Source organism: Lissotriton vulgaris, chromosome 1_1 (assembly GCF_964263255.1).
Source record: "Lissotriton vulgaris chromosome 1_1, aLisVul1.2, whole genome shotgun sequence".
Lineage (NCBI taxonomy): Eukaryota > Metazoa > Chordata > Amphibia > Caudata > Salamandridae > Lissotriton > Lissotriton vulgaris.
The window spans coordinates 183,320,678-183,343,713 of NC_141685.1; the positions used below are offsets into that span (position 1 = coordinate 183,320,678).

The window sequence follows — 23,036 nt, forward strand, 5'->3', positions numbered from 1 at the left end:
ACGTCTGGGCATCCCCACCGCACTTAGGGCGGCAATTGCAAAAACAACAAGTGATGGACCGAATGTGGATCAATGTCACACATTCCCCCAGTCAAAAGATCTGGGCCTAAATCCATCGTTTTTTTGCACTCCACACCACCCTGGGTTAGACAATGGCGATATGCAAATCAGCTCTGACCCTGTTGCCCCATGGGAACAGTCCAGTCCGAACTACAAAAGCCATGTCCTTCCCAGAACGGAATCAAGCATCCGAGGACCGGACCGGTTTCGAGGTAACACCTCTCATCAGCCCGGCTAGCTTGACTCCAAGTGGTGTGGAGTGCCTGGGACCCACGTCTGGGCATCCCCAGCGCACTTAGGGCAGCAATTGCAAAAACAACAAGTGATGGACCGAATGTGGATCAATGTCACACATTCCCCCAGTCAAAAGATCTGGGCCTAAATCCATCGTTTTTTTGCACTCCACACCACCCTGGGTTAGACAATGGCGATATGCAAATCAGCTCTGACCCTGTTGCCCCATGGGAACAGTCCAGTCCGAACTACAAAAGCCATGTCCTTCCCAGAACGGAATCAAGCATCCGAGGACCGGACCGGTTTCGAGGTAACACCTCTCATCAGCCCGGCTAGCTTGACTCCAAGTGGTGTGGAGTGCCTGGGACCCACGTCTGGGCATCCCCAGCGCACTTAGGGCGGCAATTGCAAAAACAACAAGTGATGGACCGAATGTGGATCAATGTCACACATTCCCCCAGTCAAAAGATCTGGGCCTAAATCCATCGTTTTTTTGCACTCCACACCACCCTGGGTTAGACAATGGCGATATGCAAATCAGCTCTGACCCTGTTGCCCCATGGGAACAGTCCAGTCCGAACTACAAAAGCCATGTCCTTCCCAGAACGGAATCAAGCATCCGAGGACCGGACCGGTTTCGAGGTAACACCTCTCATCAGCCCGGCTAGCTTGACTCCAAGTGGTGTGGAGTGCCTGGGACCCACGTCTGGGCATCCCCAGCGCACTTAGGGCGGCAATTGCAAAAACAACAAGGTGAGAATCTGGAACTCCCTTCCGCCGCAGCTCCGGACCACCACCTCCTCCCAGGCCTTCAAAACTAACCTCAAAGTTATCCTCCTTCAAAGACACTTTCAAATGTAATCCATGCCCTCTCTATTATCTGAAGGAAGCCCTTCCATTATAGAAAAATCTACTTTACATGACTATGGACGCTTCCCTAACAGAAGCGATTGTCCCTAATGAATGGAAGCACGCAATGGTGGTACCATTATTAAAAAAGGCCAACGCAGACCCCAATAATCCTTCCAATTTCCGCCCTATCTCTTTGCTCTCTTGTTTTTCCAAGATTCTGGAGAAACATGTTAATTCTTTGCTTAACTCCTTTGTTGAATCCACCAATTTTCTTCATGGTTCTCAATCCGGGTTCAGGGCTGGCCTCTCCACGGAAACAACTCTCCTTGGCGTGTCAGAAACCATCAGACGCCAAGTGGATAATGGTGAGACGGTGGCACTCATTCTGCTTGACTTGAGTGCCGCTTTTGACACCGTCTCCCATTCCATCTTATTGTCCACCCTGGAGGCACTCGGTGTCGGCGGTACCGCTCTGGCCTGGATCGCTAATTTTCTGTCTGATCGCACGTTTCAAGTCTTTTCTTCCACATCTGTTTCATCTACTCTCCCTTCCTCTCACGGTGTCCCCCAGGGGTCTATCCTTTGTCCCCTTTTCTTTAACCTGTATGTGAGGCCTCTTGCTTTCCTGGCGGAACAGGCTGGCCTCACAATTTATTCCTATGCTGATGACACCCAAGTCATCTACTCTCTTTCCACCAATAAAAACCTCCCATCTTCCTCTCTCCAAGTTGGGCTGAAACATATCTCGGACTGGATGCTGAAGCACAAACTGAAACTAAACGGGGACAAAACAGAGCTGCTCCTGTTTGGCCCAGACACCTCTCTCTGGGGCCCACACCATTGGCCTCCGGAGATGGGTCCTCTACCCATTCCATCTGTGTCTGCCCACAATCTTGGTGTGATCTTCGACAACCAACTTACTTTCAAACAACATGCTGTGAAAGTCTCAGCCACCTGTACCACCATCATCAGATGGCTGAGAAAGATCACCTGGATGCTGCCTGCGGACACCTTGAGGACTGTAGTCCAGGCTCTTGTCATCTCACGCCTGGACTATGGAAACATCCTGCTCCTAGGTGCCGCTAAAGAGGTAATTAAGAAGTACCAGGTGGTACAGAATATGGCTGTCCGCCTGATCTGTCACCTTCCTGCCAGATCCTCGGTCGCTCACCATATGCGGAATCTGCACTGGTTGCGGATTGAAAGCAGAGTCAACTTCAAAGCTCTCTGCTACATGCACAAAATCATGACTGGTAGAGCCCCTCGCTATCTCTCTGCTCTGGTGCAGCAATATATTCCCCCCCGTACACTCAGGTCCTCGACGCAGAATAAATTTAAGATTCCGCGCACCAACAGAGCCAAGATGGGAGGACGCTCGTTTTCCCTGCTGGCTCCATCCTTATGGAATTCCCTTCCCCAATCTCTGCGCACGGAGTTGTGCTTTCTGAAATTCCGTAAGGGAATAAAAACTTGGCTCTTCAACAACTAACATTATGATCTGATGCTCCTCCCTCCCTCTCATCGTTTAGTTTGCCCTAGCGCCGGGAAACCTCCGGGTAGCTGCGCGCTTAATAAATGTAATTATATATATGGAAGTGTCTTCCCAGTGTGTTCTTGTGGTTTGAGAGTCTGCCATTTATTGCAGTATTTTCTTTCTGTGTTTTGTACTCGTGTGTAACATGCACCCGTCACTTTCTCTTGTAACACACTGTCTTCTACCTATTACATTTGTTTATTTTCGATACCTGCACAAGTGCCACCATTGCCTACATAACGTTTGTTCTTGTGCTTGAGTGTCCTCCGTATATCGCAGTATTATACCTCTACTTGTACTTCCTACGCTTTTGTACCCTGCACACGTCACTTTTTCCTCATGTAATGCACCACTTGCTTCCTCTTGTATTTTGTTGGCTCACGATTGTCATTTTTGCTTCATTTAATGTAACGTTTGCTTTTGTATTTTGTTCACTTGTAATGTTCTCATGTATCAGTTCTGTTCCTATTGTGAAGCGCTCTGACGCCTTCGGGTAAAGTCCGCGCTATATAAAAACGCACAAATAAATAAATAAATAAAGTCTGTGCTTGCTGTGATTGAGATTGTGTTCCTTTTGCCTGCGTTCTTTTGATTCTATGGCCTGCTATTTTTATTTGTTCCATCCTGTAACAGTTCCCTCATGTAACGTACCTGGTTCTATTGGGTCTATTGTACGGTGCTCTGACACCTTCGGGTAAAGTCCGCGCTTTAAAAGAATGCATAAAATAAATGACTTCACCTGGGGTTTAATGTGGGTGCTGGGCTCTCTGTTGTGAGTCGGGTTAAAAGAGGACCTGTGGATGAAAAACTGCGCATGTGCTGGGGACAGACACCGCTTCCCACAGCGCGGGCTAAAGAGGCATTGGATTAAGTACGCATGCGCTGAGAACAGACACTGACTCCTTCTGCGGAGCGTGGGCCTGATGGATGACCAACTGCGCATGCGCTGAGGACAGACATCGACGTTACTACAATCCAATTGCAGAAGTCGGTGCAAGAAAGATTTTTATCATGTAGTTCACAGCACAGGCCCCGACAGCACGGAGCGCAGTAAAGGACTACAGCTCAGAGCCAGCACAGGTGGGACGGGGTCCGAGCAGAGACACAAAGAAGCACAAGAATAACAGTGTCCGCGTGGGGACACAATGAATGAGATACAACCGCCTGCCGCCGCGGAGCGCGAGGCGCCTCGCGCCACAGCACAGGGTGAGAAGTATTTATATGCAAAGCTCCTCGGTCCGCTCCTCTGAGGGAGGTGTCTTTCCTCTGCGCATGCGCAGTGAGGCTGAGCGTCCTCAGTCCAAGGCAGTTCACAGTCCGTACCCCATGCAAGGGCCTAACTCGGCGATAGGACGTAGTGTCTTCGCTCCGCACGTGCGCCGCTGTGACGCGCGGTCCTGCGCGTGCCCAGCAGTGAGACGCGTTGTTTTGATTTGTTTTGTTTCGTTGAGCTCGCGCGTCACTCGGAGGGGCAATAACACACCGGACCTCACTCCTCACAGGCAGCCGGGCCCCCGGTGCCTCCCTCCCCCCAGACCCTGCAGCCCCCACTGAGCGGGGCTCCAGCAGAGGTGAGGGAGGCCTCTGACCCCAGGGTGACTCACGAGCACGGGGGCATCTTCAGGACACTGAGAGGCAACATTCAGGGCAGGGGCTGTGCAGTGCTTTCCAGACTCTGAACTGTCTCATACATGAGTGACTTAAGAAAACAAAGTGCATTGAAAATGAATAGTTCCACCATCTTTCTAAAACAATGTACATATGCAAGCTGTTGTGTTTAACATAAACTATTGCTTGGTCCTTATTGCACGCGCAGCATGTTCTCTGCACGCGCTGCCTGCCGGTGCATTATGACGTCAGGGTGTTCTACCTGACCACCGGCAGGCTGACAGTTAGGATGACAGTTGCTCGCCTATGGCACTTGCTGTCAGACGTACCTTTGGTGTCAGGTGTTTCTTTACACATTAAAGACTTTACTACTTACCGGTATCCTGTCATCATTACACAAGCATATACAAACTTTATATAGCATTTTCCTACTATGATTTCCTGTGTGTGTGTCTGTGTGTCTGTTGGTCTCTGTGTTTCTGTCTCCCATTTCCTGTAGGGAAAGTATGTAGCTCCCCATTGTAGAAGAGTTGGTCAAGAAGGAGCACACTGAATTGAATAATTTCTTGGTATGCACTTTTGATTAGTATTACAGGAAATCACAATGATTGATTGTCTCTGTTATATTCTTCTTTCCCACAGGGTCTTCCTCTTCAGTCCCTTAGGTGAGCCTCGGCCTCCGTCGTCCCTCGGACAGAAGGAAAAGACTCAGGTAAGTGTTTTTGCTTTATGGTTTAGTCAAGGGAGGATGTGAGGGATAAATAATAACTATGAATAAATGTGAAGGGAGGGGTAGAGGTTGGAGCAACCAAAAGAAAAAGAGTAGCCGATGATTTCTGCTCTTGTCTTTCTTTTCCGTCTCACTTATTTCCTTTTCCCTGGGTCCCTTTCACCCCTCCGCCTCCCCTCCCATCCCTCTCTGACTCAGCCCCTTTCCAAAAGCCCCATAGACGCCCACGCACCTTGAAGAGTCACGTCACTCCGGGGCCGTGGCGTGGTGACTCCACGTCCTTCAGTGAGGTCTGGTCTCGTTCTGTTTCGACTTTCCCTCGCCAACAAGCTGTGACCTCCCCAAGGCTCCAGTTCTCTCTCTCGGAAGACTGTTCAGTGTTTTCCGTTCCCTGCTGGTTTCTCCGCCTTAGGTTATGGCTCACTTGAGCTCGTGGAATGCCTTTCTGGCGGCTTGGGGAGGATTTACCAAGTTTTAGTTCCTTTTCTCTTTCTTCAGTAGGTCGGTTAGTGGTGCTGCTATTTCAGAATAATTGGGTTTAAACCGGCAGTAGTAGCCTTGTAAGCCCGAAAAGGATCGAATGCCTTTTTTGGTGGTAGGGAAGGGGGTGTCTAAGACTGCTCTCAATTTCTCTTGTTGCAGAGCCATAAATAGCCCAAATATTTGACTTTGGTAAAGTTTATCCTGGTCTTTTTGGAGTTCACGTGGAGCCCTGCAGTCCTAAGTGCTTTGAATATCTTCCCACAATGAACGACATGTAGTTCCCAGTTAGGGCTAAATATTATGATATCGTCTATGAAGGCTACGGAGTTCTCTTGATGTTGGGAGCAAACTTTGTTCATAAGTCTTTGGAACGTCGTTGGTGCTCTGTGTAACCCCAAAGGCAGTGCAGTAAACTCATATAGCCCATTAGAGGTGCTAAAGGCGTTTTTTTCTTGGTCTTCCTGTTTAAGTGGTACCTGCTAATAGTCTTTTGTAAGATCGAATGTGGTTATATATTGGGCTAAGGCTAATTTCTCGATTCATCGACTCTTGGTAATGGGTATAAGTGAAATTTCGAGATGGCATTGACTGCTCGGACATTTATACAAAAACGGATGGAACCATCAGGTTTCAGAACTATGACAATGCGGGAGACCAGTTACTGCTGGAAGGTTTTATGACTCCTAGTTGTAACATGCTCTCTATTTCGGCAGGAACTGCGTCCCGCCTAACACCTGGTATTCTGTATGGGCGTTGTTTTATTACGTTATTTTGTGGGGTAACAATGGCATGCTCGAGTATTGTTGATTTTCCCAGGAGGTCGGAAAAGATAGAGGAGAATGACTCTAAGAGGGTCTGCAGAGACACTTTTTGTTCCTCTGTTAGATGTTTGTTTATGGGCAATTTATTCAATGTTGAAGGAATGGGTTTTGAGTTAGACAAAACGTAATGGGTGTCTTTGGGGAGGGGTCCCAACCATTTCTTTAGTAGATTTATGTGGTATATCTGGGTTTTGGTTGAGGAAAGGCGTAACCGGTAAGTAGTGAGGCCTATCCTTTCAGCACCTTCATATGGTCCCTTCCATTCTGCCCGTTTTTGGCGTATAGAGGAAGGTAGGAATAGGAGCACCCAGTCATGGACCTGTAACTGTTGTCACCTCTTTCCTTTATTGTAAGACATCTGCTGGCTTCTTTGAGCTTTTTCTAGGTTTTTGTGAGCAAAATCTCGCAATTTCTGTATGCAGTTTCTTAGGCTTTGGGTGTATTCTAGATGGTGTTGTGTCTCTTCTTGTTTCTCTTGTTCCCACGCTTCTCTTGTCATTTCTAGCAAGGTTTGTCGCTGTCTCCCGTAAAGAAGTTCAAAGGGAGAACAACCCAAGCTTCTCTGAACCTGGCTTCAGATAACAAAGACGGCGAGTGGCAACAACATGTCCCATTCTTTACCTTCGGTGGTTAGCATTTTCTTCATGGTTAGTGTTGGACTTGGCCCTTTTGGCAGGTTCACCCCTAAACTTTTTGCTTTTAATGGTGACCTAGTGATGGTGATTTTGGGGTTCTGCGCACTTTCACTGTGTCCCAGTGGAAAGTGTGTGCGCACTCTGAGTGCGTGGAGTAAGGTTGGCCTGCCCTCCCATAGGAATGCATGGGGAATGTATGTGTCCCTGGTAGTTCCTGATGCGTGGGGTGTACAGGCTCGAGTCTGGTATGTGTGGACTCGTGTGATTGAATGCTGCGAAATGATGTAAGCGGCGTGTATGTGTCTAGTGTGGAAGTGCCACTTCTAGACATGGCTGTGTGTGTGCTGTAAAGGTGCTGGAGTTTGATTGGCTGGAGCTGGCTGGGATGCCAGGCTCCATGAGTCATGATGGGTCTGCCCGGGGGTGAGTGTGGAGATTAGCATGCTGATGGCTGGGGAGGAGTACGCATGGGTCCAGAATAGGGCTGGGCTTTCCCCACACAATGCTGGCTCCGCCCCCTGTGTTGCGTCTAATGACCCTAGCCTGCCTAGTGAATAGAGTGAGGGGCTGAGCACATCAAGGGTGCTCCCAGACCAGCTGGGACTTGTTCTTCCCCCACCCTGCACACAGACAAAGGATTTATTAGTATAAAAAGGGGCTGTGTCCCCTTGCATGTTGTTCTTTCCTGATCTTACTGAGGGGGGCTGCTGCTGCTGCTGGCGCCAGAAGGAACCACCACTTGGGACTGCCTTCCTGCCTGGAGGGCCCAGTGAGCTGGCCCCTGGCCCAGCCTTGGCCCCCCATCTTGCTGCATTCCAAGGACTTTCTCTGGACTTGTGCTGTCCTCTAGCGCTTGGAGTGCTGGAATTGCCTCCTAGCGCTTGGGAGCACTTTATTTGCGCCTGGACGCACTTTATTTTCTGGTTATAGCGCTGGGAGCACTTTATTTTACCTCTAGCGCTGGGAGCGCTTTGTTGCTGGAGGCCGGTGCCCACCCACAACCATTCCCCCCAATCTGACCTGCACCTAGTCTTGCTCTGTGTGTTTTATAATACAGGAAGAGAAGACTTTATCCCTCCGATTTTAAGGCGCCACAATTTTAAACAATGCCAGGTGGCACGTTACTTCTTTAAATCTCTGCCTGATCCCTTTGTCTGTGGTAGCCACCTTTTGGTGGGCCTATATGAAAAGGAGAAAGGCGCGAGGTTGGTTTTAACTAACAATTATATGCAGAAATGAGTAATTTAATGTAAACTAACTGGATTCGGTCTATGAGGCACATGATGCACTTTATGGGATAAAATGTCCTGTAAAAAGTATTTGATGTTCTTTTTAGATAATTCTACTTGCTCTAGGGTTTTAACTTGCTATGAACTGGGGCTGGTTGTTGATCACTGATTTAAATTGTGCTTTTATGATCTGTATTTAAGAGATCGAATACAGATTTTATTGATTGATTGTTTGCATGTGTGTCTCAGAGTCTCACACCTCTGTGCTCCCTCTACCTGCTGCTTGGAGCTGCTGCTGCAGTGTCCCTGGCATGGCAGTGAGGAGATCATGGTAATCCAAGGCCCGGGAGCAGTGTCTGTCCTCAGCGCATGCGCAGCTGTTAATACAAGGCCCTCTTGAAGGTGTCTGTCCTCAGCGCATGCGCAGTTGTTAATCCAAGGCCCTTCTTAGCTCGCGCTCCGCTGTGGGACGCAGTGCCTATCCCCAGCGCATGCGCAGTTGTTAACCCATCAAGACCTCTTTAACCCGCGCTCTTAGTTAAGTCCTGGGTTTTCAGTTTTTCTGAATGGAAGACAGTGTGGACGTTCCCAGTTGCGTCCCCTCTCGGTTGGACTCTCCAGGCCGTGCTTCCCCGTGGGCTGCTCAATTACACACTCTTTATGTTTCATGGGCTCCGCTATTCTCAGCGCATGCGCGGCCACAACAAGCAGACATCCTGTGCATGCGCACTTGTGACAAACTGAGTGTCCTGCGCATGCGCAGCTACAGATCATCATGGCGGCCCTTGTCCAGCGCGCGCTTTGTTGTCATGTGGGGCCCTCGGTGTGTCCCCTCCACCAGGCCGACACTGCCCCCTCGAAACCACAAGAGAGGTAAGGGGAGACAAGGACTCGAGGCAGTGGTGGAAGAGCATTAACTTATGATTCCTGAGAGGGGGCGGGGCCTGTGGGTGTCAAGGCGGGGCCTGTGGCAGTGGGGGCGGGGCCTGTGGGTGTTGATGCTCCTCCTCTGCCCAGGGCAGGGTCAGTGAATGTGGGGGCGGGGCCTGTGTGGGGCAGGGCCTTTGGGTGTGAATGCTCCTACTCGGGCGGGGGCAGTGAATGTGGGGGCGGGGCTTGTGGGTGTGGTGTCTGTGGGGGCGGGCCTGTGGCAGTGGGGTCTGTGAGTTGGGGGCAGGGCACATGGGCGTGGTCAGTGGCTGTGGGGGCGGGGTCAAAACAATACACCTACACAGCCTGGAGGCATCGACTGTTTCGTGTTCCTCACTGGAGACTAGTTTGTCCTTACGCTTCAACTCTGGAATGTGTTTTTTTGGAACCCTAATCGCTCCAACTTTAGTTTGTATCGTGTAATTTTTGGTGGATTTATACTCTGTAAAGATGTTACCATAATATCTAATCCTATAAACTTTGCTCTATTGTAAAGCGCTCTGACTCCGCTGGGTAAGGTATGCGCTATAAAAAATGCCTAAATAAATCCAATGCCCTGCGACCAGGCTGTTGGAGGCTCGTCGCGGCATTTGGGCTCCCAGTCACACGTCCTCAGGTCTGTAGACTAAAGACTGTTGCAGCTTGCAACTCAGAACTGGCAATTCCTCAGGCTCCGGCGGGCTGCTTTTGGAGGCTTCAGGCATGATTCTGAATGCCTCCGTAGTCCGCGAATCTCAAGCTGCACATTCTTACCTTTCTCCTGAGCCACCGCAACCACAGACTTTACCCACTTGCTAACCGCATCTATAAAATAAGTTTATGACACAAGTGTGTCCACATGAGCATCTTTTAATTTGGCTGATCTGGGGTTTGCAGCAAATATTTTTTTTAACCCTTGGATGCGTGCGTTGGCCAACAGCCGTCGCAAGCACTACCTCAGTAGTGCTGCGCACGTCCGTTAGCCGACACTGCCCCGCCTGCGCATTCGAACTCCCACACCGCAGCGGAATTGCCGCTGCAATAAACGGGTTAAAGCCATGCTCTTGTATTTACAATCAACAGAAGCTTGTGCAGTGAGGGCTGGTGCTGTTCCTGACCTCCCATTCATTTTGTGGAAGTGCCTGGACCAGTCTTCAGCGCGTTCCTTGCTCCCAAAAGGTGCTTCTCAGGCCCTAGACCCTTGCTGTGGTTCGGTGGGCTCCTATATCAAGCTTTTGAACTCTTCATGAGTGGAAATGAGCCCATTCGCACCGGAATCCCACTGCTCGCACGGAACTTCAGCACAAGCCCCTGCCGCCTATCTCCTTGCACGGAAAGCATCAATCGATCTGGAAGACCAACAACGTAAAGCTCCAGCCTGACCTTCTGCGACACCTGGTCTGCTCTTTGTGCCATATCCACCACCGCCATCAACTCTCTCCTTACTCCCTGCAACCCTCTCCAATGGAAACGGGGCTCTTGGCTCAAAACTTGAGAAGGTAAACCTTCAGCTGAACTAATCTGGGGCTCTATCTAATTCGCGCTCCATCGTGATCAGCGTGAATTTTTGACTTTAACCTGGTCCAGCATGACCAGATTGCCTCGGTTGACGCATTATGTTTTTAGGTGCTATATAGAAGTTTATACTTTAAAAATTCATATCTCCGGTTATACTGATTGGATTTTTGTCTTTTGGGTTTCGATTTGTTGATTAAACTGAGCTCTATTTTTCTAACCTGGTGTTGATTTTGTGTGCTGTTTACGCTGTTTTACTGTTTGAAGTGTTGCACAAATATTTATACATTGCCTCTAAATTAAGCCTGACTGCTCTGTGCCAAGCTACCAGGGGGTTGACCACAGTTTAATTTGGGGTTTGCGTGTGCCTTATCCTGACTAGGATTGTCAAATTCTGAAAAGGAGCATACAGTTATTACTAGATTCTTTCATCAATTATGCTCAAGCATGTAATTAAACCTCATTTCCTTTGCAAACTATACAAAATATTATAAGATCCACCAAATCAGAAAATACAGCGCAGAGTCTTGAGATTTCTTTTTTTCAATATATTCTTTATTTGTACTCAAATGCATCAGCCCAGCCAACGCGTTTCGTCCAACATGGACTTCATCAGGGTTGAAATAGTCTTTTATAGAAGCTCACCAAGGTGCTATTTCTGTAATCAGATGTAGTATAGATATATAGGCAATCACCGTATCAATCATGATTGATTTAATTCCTTCGATCCATATTGAAATAGTTTTATTGGAGAACACCAAGTCGCTTATTCTTATTAAGAGATGCAATATCAATAAGCTGGTAATCACCATCGCATCCAGTCAGATAAAATCATGATAGGATTATTGCCTTTGATAAGTCCTGGCATGTAGTCTCGTTGGGTATGCAAAGCCATCTATCCGATCTGATAGACAGACGGTCTTGCATGCAGCGGTGATTGGCTATATATCTATCCTACATCTTATTACAGAAATTGCACCTTGGTGAGCTTCCTTGCACCTGCTTCACTAATGATTGCTGCTCCTGTGTGGCCGTAGGGTAGGCTTCAGTGAGCTCTTACCCCTTATTTTTTTTAAACTTTATTTTGCGTTTAGGTATGAGTAAAGAAGTACACTAGGACAAGTAAAATCCTTTGGCAAGTACAGGTAGACATAGTACACGCTGCCAAGGGCTCAATCAATGCCGCAGAGTGATCACATGTTACATAAAGCAAGTCCCTCGGCTGCTAACATATTTTCTGTTACAATCGTTCTTGACTCTGATTCACATAAACAGTGTTTACAATCATGGCATGGGAATACGTCCTCTGTACCGACATCAAAAAAGGAGTTTAGCATCCGGTGTAGTTGATTATTGACATGTATCTCGGGACAGTCTAAACCACCCCTGTTGGGACTATGCCCTGTTCTTTCTGGGTAGGGGGTCTTGTCGCTGCGCCTCTAGGTATGTTCTGAAAGTTCCCCAGATATCTCTGGGCCTGGAGGTGGGGGGGACCGTTATTGTGTATAGGTCGCTGTTTGTGGAACAGGACGCCATGCTTTTCAGCTATCCCTTCACCGAGGGTGCTGTTCTGTCACCCCAATAAATGGATACCTCCCTTTTGGCCAGTAGTAAGCTGATGGCAACGAACCTGCGAATTGCCGGTGGGAAATCCTTTAGGTATCTCAACTTGGCAATCTCGGGCAAGGGGGTCATTGGTACCTTAACCAAGCCACTCACTATCTTATGTATTCCTACCCAGTATGAGTGTTTGCGTGGACAGGTCCAGGCGAGGTGGGCGAAGTCTGCATTTGGAGCGTTGCATCTTGCACAATGGTGCAGTCTGGCAGGGTCTATCCTGTGGAGTCTGGAGGGGGTAATGTATATCCTACGAAGAAACTTAAAGTGTATTAGTTTGTGTCGGCTATTAAGGGAGACATTTTTCGTAACTGCACAGCAGGGAGCCCACTGTTGGCCTGTGATCGGATTACCCAAGTCGGTCTCCCAGGCAGTGCGTACTCTGTCTACGATTGCAGCGCATGCCTTATAGAGCTGGGATATTAGATGTACCCCTCTCTCGCTGCTTATCACTGTCGTGAATGGGGGGAAGGAAGGAGGTTCCAGAGGGTAGTCCGGTAAAATAGCTCGCAGGGCAGGACAGATTCGTAGAAGGACTTATCTGTTCATGAATGTGGCACCAGGGAACAAGGACTCCTCATCGGGATCAAAAATATGTCCATCTGGAAATAGATCGCCTATCTTAGCAATGTCAAATTTAGTGCATGTCTTCTGCATGAGCTTTTTGCTAGTTATAGGTATCCATTTAGGGTTCGGGAGTGGGAGATCAGAAGAATAAAGCAATGGTGTGTGTGTTATGCAACGTAATTTCTCCCATGCCCAACTAGTGGTCGATGCGCGTTGGATATCTTTGGGGAAACCCTTCGGTAATATCGCCGCTAAAATGTCCGGGAGGACTAAGTCAGACTCTGGTCGGAGGTATGGAATTCTGGCATCAGGGTGGTACCATGTCTGTGCAAAACTGCACTGTGCAGCTAAATAGTACAGTTGTAAATCAGGGACCCCAAAGCCACCTTTATCGCAGGGGAGTGTCAAAACCCGCCAGTTTACCATGGCGTTTCCGCCACCCCATACTAATCTTATTAAGTGTGATCGAAGGGTCGAAAAGAATTTATTCATGAGAGGGATCGGGATATTTTGAAATAGATATAAAAATTTAGGAAGCACAACCATCTTAATGAGGGAAACTCATCCAGCCATGGATAGTGGGAGCTTTAGCCATTTCTCTGTTTGAGTCTCTAATTTGGAAACAGCTGTCCGTAATTGCGGCGGATGATCTGCTCTGTTTCTAAGTGTATAAGTATGGCCAGGTATTTAACCGAGTCAGTATTCCATTCCAGGGAGAATTTCAAGTCCCACTTGTCTGTGCTGGCAGTGAACGGAAAAATTACAGATTTGTTCCAATTGATTCTCAGTCATGAATGTCTGCCAAAGCGCAGAATTTCCCGGATAATGGGATCCAAATTAGTCTGGGGGTTGCGTACATATAAAATCGTGTCATCTGCATACAATGATACTAACAATGGGCCGGTGGTTAAGTGTAAACACCTATGAAGGTGTTTCTCTTGGAAGTGCCGTATTAGTGGGTCCGTGGCTAAAATGAACAACATAGGCGACAACGGGCAGCCCTGTCTCGTGCCACGTGAAAGCGAGAAGGGAGCCGTCAATGTACCATTTAGTTGGAGTCAGGCCAGCGGTTGACTGTATAGCAGGGCAGTCGTGACAATGAAACCAAACGGCATCCCCATGCGCTCCATGATGGATAAAATAAAAGGCCATTCAAGGGAGTCAAATGCCTTTTCTGTATCAAATAGGATTGCCGCAGGAGGGATTTCCGGGTTAATTCTATGCAGAGTGTTCAATAATGTGCGTAGATTGAAGGCTGTCGAGCGATGGGTTATGAAACCAGACTGGGCCGGGGAAATGATACATTCTATTAGGAGAGACAGGCGACATGCCAGACCCTTTGCCATTATTTTGTAGTCTAGGTTTAAGAGTTATAATGGTTGATAAGAACCACATAGCAGGGGGTCCTTGCCAGGTTTGGGGAGAAGAATGACGTAATATCTGCCTCTCCAGGGCTTCTGCATATTCTTTAAGGAGATGGGGAATCAGTACATCTTTATAGGCCTTATAAAAATCCGCCGTGAAACCGTCGAGCCCCGGGACCGAGGAACTCTTCAGGGCAGAGATGCATCATCAATGCTGTCCTCAGAGATAGGCTAAGCGAGAAAGTCCTGCATAAAATTCTCGAGATAAACTAAAGCGACCTCGGACAAATAACTCTTCTGCTGCGCCCTGTCTTGACCCAATCTAGTGGTGTAATGTTTTAAAATAGGACATAAATTCCCCCTGGATATCCAGCTGTCCCGACAAAGTTCTCAACTCGGGAATGTATGCCTTACAATAGGGAGGTCTAATCATCTGTCCTAGGACTCGTCCCGGCCACTCGCCTTCGCCGTATTTCCTGGCATTGTAGTATTTCCGCATAAAAAGGATCTCCCTCTCAGCGGTATCTTTGAATTCTGTGAGCAGGGACAAACGTTGCTTGTCTATTTTGGGACCTGTCGCCTGGCGTTGTTCAGAGTCTAACGGCCCTAGGTCCTTTTCTAGCCAGGCTAACTCACTGCAAAAATCCTGCACTACACCGGCATTTTTGGTTATACACACGCCCCTCATGTATGCTTTAAAACCCTCCCATAACATTGCCACAGTGTCTACTGAACCAGTGTTAATGACGAAGTAGTCCTCTATCGCTTCTCGTTATTCCTGTTTAAAAACTTCATCATCTAATGCGCGGCTGGGGAATCGCGGGACCTTCAATATTAATAATACCGGGGAGTGATCCGAATATGTGCAAGGAAGCGTCCGGATCACATGACACCAGCTGATAAATTCTGGGGATGCCAGCCAATAGTCGAGCCTCGTCCATGTGGTATGACTGTCAGTGTAGTGAGTATAGTCAGTGCTATGCGGGTTTTGCGTACGACCTATGTCAATTAAGGAGAATTGATCGCAAAGCGAGCTCAATGCCTTTCGTACCCACGGTTTGGGATCTAGTGCTCTCGAAGTGGTGTCAAGTGACTGGTACTGGACTATATTAAAATCACCCCCCAGTAAAAGGGGAACTGGGCCTAGCTGCGCCAGTTTAGAGAGTAGGGTATAATAAAGTCCAGGGAGTCGCTATTGGGGCCATACACACAGACCAATGCCACCCTGTGACCCATTAACGTGCCCAGGACTTTGATATACCTGCCTTCACTGTCACGTATTACAGAATGCAAATGGAAGGGGAGTCATTTATGTATAAGAATGGCAGTGCCCCATGCGAAGTTGCTGAAGTTGGCAAAATATCGATGTGTTCCCCAATTTGCGGCAAAGTGGGCCTGATCACTAGGAGGCAGATGAGTTTGTTGTAAGAAAGCTACATCTACCCTGTGACGTAGTAAATACTGTTATCTTCCTTTTCTTGCGAGTGTTGTTCAGGCCGCGGACGTTCCATGTCACCAAAACCACCTCTGAGGGTACAGAATTACGCCCTAACTGAGCCATGGTGGTGGTAAAAATGAGTGCTTAATGAAAATCAACCGTGCGTACTTGCTAGTTACATCCAAGTGTGTACCTAAGAACGTCTCAGTGTAGCTAAACAATGTCCCAGCCTCACCCCGCACCCAGCCTCCCCACCCTACCAGAGAGGCAAAACCATTACTATCCAAAAACAGTGCAGTACTAATAGTTCCTCTGCATCGCTGAAAAACAACCATAAATAGTACTTACTAAATTCACACAACAATTATAAGGTGAACACCATTAGGGGTGGTGGCAGCGGCCCCACAGCTACGTGGCAATAAAAAATGATACTATAAAGTGATTGAATGAAGTACTAACTTATTTAATTCTCCATGTAAAGGAAGGCCATATTAACAGTTTAGCCGTGCCCAGATCCCGAGAATAGTTCCATGCTGGCGTCTGAACCACTCTGCGTAAAGGGAAGTCTTTTGTCATCAGCTGGGCGTTTGTTGTTAAGTTTGTAAGTGTGACAGAACTCCTGCACCTCTGTAGGATTGTCAAAGACATGGGCTCTCCCATTGATCTCAACACGTAACCGAGCTGGATAGAGCAGTCCTAGATTTCTGAGTGTTGCCTTAACTCCAGTGTATTTCCGCCTGGCCTGACTTGTAAAGTCTAGGTATAGGGACAGCTTGAAGCCCTGCCATACCATTTCGCCCCGGTCACGTGCCAGGCGCAGGGCCGTGTCTCGATCCCTAAAGTTCATGACACGGGCAGTGATGGGTCTGGGCGGGCATCCAGGATTGGGCCTTGGACCTAGTGATCTATGAGCGCGTCCTATCACAAAGCCTATAGTGAAGACTTCTCTACAAAACAAGTCTATCAGGATTGTTTCTACCAAGATGTCCATGCGACCAGTGGCTGTCGATTCCGGAACACCCAAAATGTGCACGTTATTTTGCCGACTGCGCACCTCCAAGTCCTCTTTCTTGATCGCGACGTCTTTGAGGTAATGTTCCATTCGGCCGAGCCTTTTCAAGGATTGCGCCGTTCCATCTCCTAGATCTGATGTATGCGATTCCACCACGTCGAGTTTTCTGTCGTGAACTTGGATCTTCGATCCCAGATCCGCCATGTGCTTATCTAGGGCATTAAAGTGCACATCTAGGGCTCTGAACCCCGCTCTCATCTCTTGTAGCAGGGAACCTAATTGGTTGGTATCACCCTCTGGTGTTGTGTCTTTCTGGCCACCTTCTGCCATGTGGTCAGGGGCTTCTTGGGCTACTTCGGTGACCTTTTCGAAAGGGAAAAGGGCACTGTTTGGGGTGTTTGCGGCCCGTACCGCAGTTCCACCCGCCAAGTATTAATTAAGCCCAATGCCAGAGTCTTCTGGTTATTGCCGCAGAGCAGGTGTAAGTAGCTGGCGAAGAGAGATTAGGTAGCAGAACTGATCAGCAAGGAATGGGCATCCAACCCGTGTTTGTATTTTCCTGGCAACAGGGGAGGTTTTGGGTATTTCACTATTGTCTCCCATAATGGAGCTTGTGGCACAGCAGTGGTCGAGGCACAGTACTTCCACGAAGCAGGTTGTTTGAAGACAAGGCAATGTGCAGTGGGCAGTTAATGTTTAAGGTTTGCTGCAGCATAAATTGGTGGCTGGGGCGGAGACACTGCTGAGGTTTGGATTCAGTTTTTCGCTCCGGGAGCAGCGCAGACACGCCAGGAAGCGTTATAACAATGGAGCCCTGCGGGAGAATAGAGGGAGAACAGCGCAGGCTGTGGCGGAGCGAGTGCATATGCGGAGAGGAGATCCCCAAGGGCGCTTTGGAAATGCTGTACCAGGTGTCGACGGGGGAGCGATCACAGGCACCGTCCCTGTGCGCCCCTGCGATCAGCGCAGACATAAAAGTGCTGCGCTCAGACCGCCGGAGGACCTCCCACCAGTACCGAGCGCCGCTTTGCCCAGATTGTGGCCGCTCAACGATCCGGCCCGTGGCCAGGTGACTCGCAGCACCCCAGCTGATGGCTCAGCCCCTCCGCCACCGCACCCGGAGTCTCCTCATATCGTCGATGCCGCCATCTTGAAAGTCGCCCGTCCGCCTGGAGTCACCGATTATCTGCTGTTCCGGTGGTTTTCTCGCAGCACTGCAGGGAGACTTTTAATCAGGATCCCTTCTGCTGCATTATGGCGTCTTTTCCCTGCCCGGTAGCCCCGCTGGATAGCGGGACATCACGTTGTTGCAACGACTGCTGGCGGAGCTTCAAAGTCGAGCGACCATCTTGGTCTCTGGCTTGGCCACGCCCCCGGCTCTTACTTATTCTTCAGCCCTGGTGCCACTGTGCCTGCTGCACTAATAATAGATGTGCCTATGTTCTCTGTCCTAGGAGCATTTTGTACTTTGACCCCTAACCTTCGGTGCCCTGAGAGTTGGTTGCACTGGGCTGTTTACATTTATGTGCCCTCATGTGACTCCATCTGCCCTTATATGAACCATACATTAGAGAAGACCCTTTCAACTCTGCGATCCGGAAGGACCTCTCTGAAACCTGATATGCAGAGAATATATATAAGAAAACAAAGAAAGAGAGAAAATGGGGATATAAAAAAGAGTGAATGTTGTAGAAAAACAGAACGAGAAACAGCAAAGGAGAAACAAAGGTTATGAAGTGCATGTGTGATTAGGGTGACCAGGTGCCCCGGATTTACCAGGACAACCCCAGTTTTTCACATTTCAAGAAATTTGTCCTGTGTCCCTGTTTTCATAGAGGGCTAGCTGAAAGAGGCACATTTTTATGTATTCCATTGGAGGACTGGCTAGTTTCTGTTATCAGAAAGCAATTTAATTAGCAGGTATGAAACGGTGTTTAAAATGACATTATATCTATTTCCTTGGCATTTCGATGTTGATAAGCACTGTCATCCCATACCCCTCAGTTGATGTAAAATAGTCGTCCTTCTTTTAGATTTTTTAAAGTATACAGTTTTTTTGTTGTTTTCAAAATCTGGTAGTCTTATGTGTGACCAAAATAGCAAAAGAGATAGAAAGATAGACTAAGAGAATCTGAAAACTAAGTGAGAAATAGCATGAGAGAATGAAAAAGGGTAAGAACCAGAGCAAAAGAGAAACACATTAACATGAAAGGGACTTATAGAATAGAGTGAAAAAGTCAAAGGTTAGTATTTAGAATTTGTGAGATGATGGATATCAGCCAGAGATTGTCAGATATGATGTCCCCCTTATTCAGAGTGCTTAAAGGTGCCGACACTGCAAGTAGGGTGGAGAGTGAGAAAGATGAGAATGGAGAGCAAGAGGAAACCCAAAGGTATCAGAGAACAGAGTGAAAAAGGGGAAAGAAAGAGGGTGATGCAGACAATGGTTAAGAAGTAGAGCAAATAAGGCAAAAATAAAGAGAAAGATAAAAGGAGATAAAGATGAGATGAGAGATGAACAGAGGGATAAAAAGAGCAGCAGAGCTAGCAGAAGAGAACAAGATCAAGAGAGTGAACATACAACAGCCAGTGAGACATAAAAAGTAAAAGTAAGAAAAAAAGTGAGAAAAAAACAAGATTGAAAGAAAAAAAGGCTGTTGATAAAGAGGAAGAGAGTTAAAAGAAAACAGTGAGATAATACGGGAAAAAGAAAGTGAGAAGCTAGAAAGAGAAAGTAAGAGATAAATTAAGAGCATGAAGGACCACTAAAGTGAGGGAATGAGAGGCTGAAAAGGATAGAAGAGGGACCACATTCGTGAGAGACATGTTAGGAGAGAAAGTAAAGTGGACTGAGAAGAAAGGCTGCATTGAAGGAATTTGTGATGTTAAAGGTTTTTTTCTCATAAATTGACGTACTTTTCATAAAAACTATAACCAGGTGCAGGTAGCAATGTCTTTTGTACGGGGATTTACTAATGAAAATCAAAACAATGACACCACTTGTAGGTGGTGGGAATAAAGAAAAATCAGCAATATTGATCCATTAAAAAAATTCAGGATAAACAGTTTTGAAGTTAACTCACAATAGAATGGTACATCGACTTTCAGTGCCAACTAGTTCTCACAAGGAAATACTGTCTGTACACTGCTGTTTTAGGGAAAAAGTATGCCACAGAGTCTGAATCGTTTTTGGCCACTATAGGTGTGGCAGGGTATACTCAGACAGGAGTCCCTTTCTCACTGCTCCATCAGGATTGAAGCAAGCCGGGCCGAAGACGGCTGAAATGCCAGAAACCGGTCCCCGGTAGCTTGTCTCCTTTCTGGTGAAGAATTGGCTTGGTAGTTTAGTCTGCCCTGTTCCCATGATGCACTGGGCCAGGGACAGACTGATTTGCATATAGCCAGGTTCTGAGCTGGGATGGGGCAGTGAGATAAATAACGGTTGTTAGACGGACCGGGAGGGTCGGCCGAGGACAAGGGGAGAGGTCTCCGGGGAGAGCCGTCTCCAGCGATCGTACAGACGAGTAACTTCCCCCCCACAGATGTACACCACACAAAGATAAGGTTTAACGTTCTTTATAAGCAATCTTTAAGTACGGTGGAATGGTACAAGGAGGTCTGGACTCAGGGGTCCCCTCGGTTCTAGTCTCTTGGATGGGAAAAGGGGGTAGCGGGACAGTCTTGTTACCAATCTGGTAGGAGCGATGATAAGATGGATAGCTCACAATCCTCGAGCTCGGCGTTCTAGATGGTCGGGCCGCGGCGGAGCCAGCAGGTCCCGAGATGATCGAAGGTAGCGACGGTCCGCGGCGGCGCCAGCAGGTCCTGGTGAAGGTGGTGATTACAACGGTCCGCGGCAGCGCCAGCAGGTTCCGACGAGGATGAAGGTTTCAGAAGGTTGCGGCAGCGCCAGCACGCAAGACGATAGTTCGCAAGGCAGGGCTACGGCAGCTCCAGTAGTCCGTCAAGGATGAGTTCTTCACTGCGTCTCTCGACTCCAGGATACAACTGCCTTCCTGCTCTGGAGCTGCCCCAGTTATAGGTCTGGCGCCCTTTGATGTCCGGACCCTCGCACTTGGAGGTCGGGAGGTCCGGGAGGAGGGAGTCCAGACACCCAGCAGGGGGGTGGAGCCAGCGCCGGGGGGAGCTGGGGGCGATCGGCACCTGGCGGGGGAGAGCCATCGACACTTCTTTCTCCCATTGACCTGCCAAGTGGTCCGTTCACCTCCTGGGTGGATGGTGGTGCCGGGATGTCGGGGCCTGGCCAGGCCCAGGGTTAGGGTCGATCTGAGGCCACGCGGCCTCGTGGTGCAGTGTCCAAGATGGCGGCCAGGCCTGGCGAGGGGGCCGGTAGTGATTTGACCCCATGATGCAGAGATGTCCGGGGGCAGGAGTCCCGTATGAGACGGGAAGCGGGTTGCTTCTGTGGGTAACACCTGGAGGGCCGGGGCTCGGGCCCTGTCATGCGGGGAGGGAGCAAGCCCTACACGTGGCCTGTCCAACATGCGTCCCCCCCAGCTGAAGGCGGGGAGAGTCACCCATCCTCTTGGGGACTCTCCTCGTCGAGGCGGAAAAAGCGTGACAGGCCATCTGCGTTGGCGTGGTCTTGCCCAGGTCGATGTTCCACAGTGAAGTCCATCCCCTGCAGGGAGATGGACCAACGCAATAGTTTCGGGTTTTCCCCCCGCATCTGCATTAGCCACTGCAGGGGCCGATGATCTGTCTGCACCCGGAAGTGGGTACCGAAGAGATAAGGCCGGAGCTTTTTGAGGGCCCACACCACTGCGAAGGCCTCCCTCTCGATGGTGCTCCAGCGTTGCTCTCGGGCCAGGAGACGTCTGCTGATGAAAGCCACTGGTTGGTCAAGTCCTTCGGGGTTCAACTGGGAAAGGACTGCCCCAATGCCATGGTCGGAGGCATCCGTTTGGATGATGAATGTCCCAATAGATCCAATGGGCTCCGGAGGTATCCCCTGCGCTCTGGGCGAGGGCTTGCTGGCGGAGTCCCTCGAGGGAGGGACAGGTCTTCTGCTCTTGACGGAACTGTTCCTGAGTGGGCCCCCCTTCCTGACGCCACTGAGCCAGGTCGGGAAGGTCCTGGGGCTGAGCGAGCCCTTCGGGGGTTTGCTCTGGGGGGTCGGCACGGTCGGTGTCTTCTACTGGAGCGACCGGGGGAGGAGGTGCTGGCCATTCAGGTTCTTCGGGTCGGGGGATGGTACGGGCAGCCATGGACCGGGTGGTTACGCACGCCCAGTCCGGGAGGCCTAACATCCCCAGGTGCTCTCTTCTCTCTACGGCGGCCCACGGGGAACTCTCAAGATCATTCCCCAGGAGACAGTCCACGGGGGCATCATCTCGGACCGTCACCTTCAACATGCCGGAGACTCCTCCCCACTCGAAGGGGACGCAGGCCATCCGGCATAGACTCTCCGAATTGTCGGCTGAACGGACAGGGCAGAGAATGTTCGGCAGGATCTGTTCTGGGGTCACCAGGTGACAGCGGACGGCTGTCACACTGGCCCCTGTGTCACGTAGGGCTTCGGCCCTGCGCCCATTAATGTTCACCCACTGACTATATTTCCTGGTGTTGGCGGGTAGGGGGGCCCGCGGGACCATGTCTCTTCCCCCTAGGCACGCTAGAACCATGGCGGCTGGTTCCCACTCCTGGTGTTCTTGCTCGCACTCCTCTTGTTCTTCGGAGATTTGTTCTTCCCCCAGGGCGGCGGCAGCCATCTGGCGGGGTCTCGGAGTCTGGTTCTGTGGACAGTTCGGGTCATTTGCGTAGTGGCCGACTCGCTGGCATCGGTGACACGTGACATTGGCTCTGTACCCCGGGCGCGCCGGGGGGTTGCCCCAGTTGGCCGGGGGTGGTGTGCTGGCAGCGGGAGCGGCCGGGGCGGTGTCTCTTCCCCGTCCCTGGCCTCCTCCTCCTCGGGGACGGTGCTGACCTTGGTTGTTCCGGTTCTGTTCATGCGGCCCATTCCGGCCTACTCGGGTAATCTCCCACCGGTCAGCCTCGGCGGCGAGCTGCCGTGGATCAGTCAATTTACTGTCGAGGAGGTGCTGCCTGAGCTCGACGAAGCAGTTGTTAGAGAGGTGCTCCCACACCATGAGATTAAAGAGTTGTTCGTAGGTCGTTACATTGCTTCCATTGATCCAACCCTCAAAGGCTCGGCTGAAATAGTTTACATACTCCACCCAAGTTGTGCCCGGGATCCGGGTGCAGTCTCGGAACCTCTGGCGGTACATTTCGGGTGTGAGCCCATAGCGGGTGAGGAGGGTAGCCTTCATGTGGTCATAGGAGGTCATCAGGTGGTCTGGGAGCTGTAACAGGGCATCGCGGCCCTCATTGACGAACCTTCCCCATAGACCGGCTCCCCAGTCACTTCGATCGATCCGGTGGGAGGTCATGGCAATCTCATAGGCCTT

The 23,036-nt window shown here is 49.5% G+C and overlaps 1 long non-coding RNA gene across 2 annotated transcripts in view; it reads left to right on the forward strand.

The window, feature by feature from the left end:
* The first annotated feature begins 4,156 nt into the window (after nucleotides 1–4,156).
* The window catches only part of LOC147738095 (uncharacterized), a 66,320-nt gene continuing 47,440 nt past the window's right edge, over nucleotides 4,157–23,036 (forward strand). For both annotated transcript variants that reach the window (XR_015307455.1, XR_015307456.1), the window contains exons 1-2: nucleotides 4,157–4,251; nucleotides 4,931–5,000. This is a non-coding gene — a long non-coding RNA (uncharacterized LOC147738095). The remainder of the gene's footprint in view (nucleotides 4,252–4,930; nucleotides 5,001–23,036) is intronic.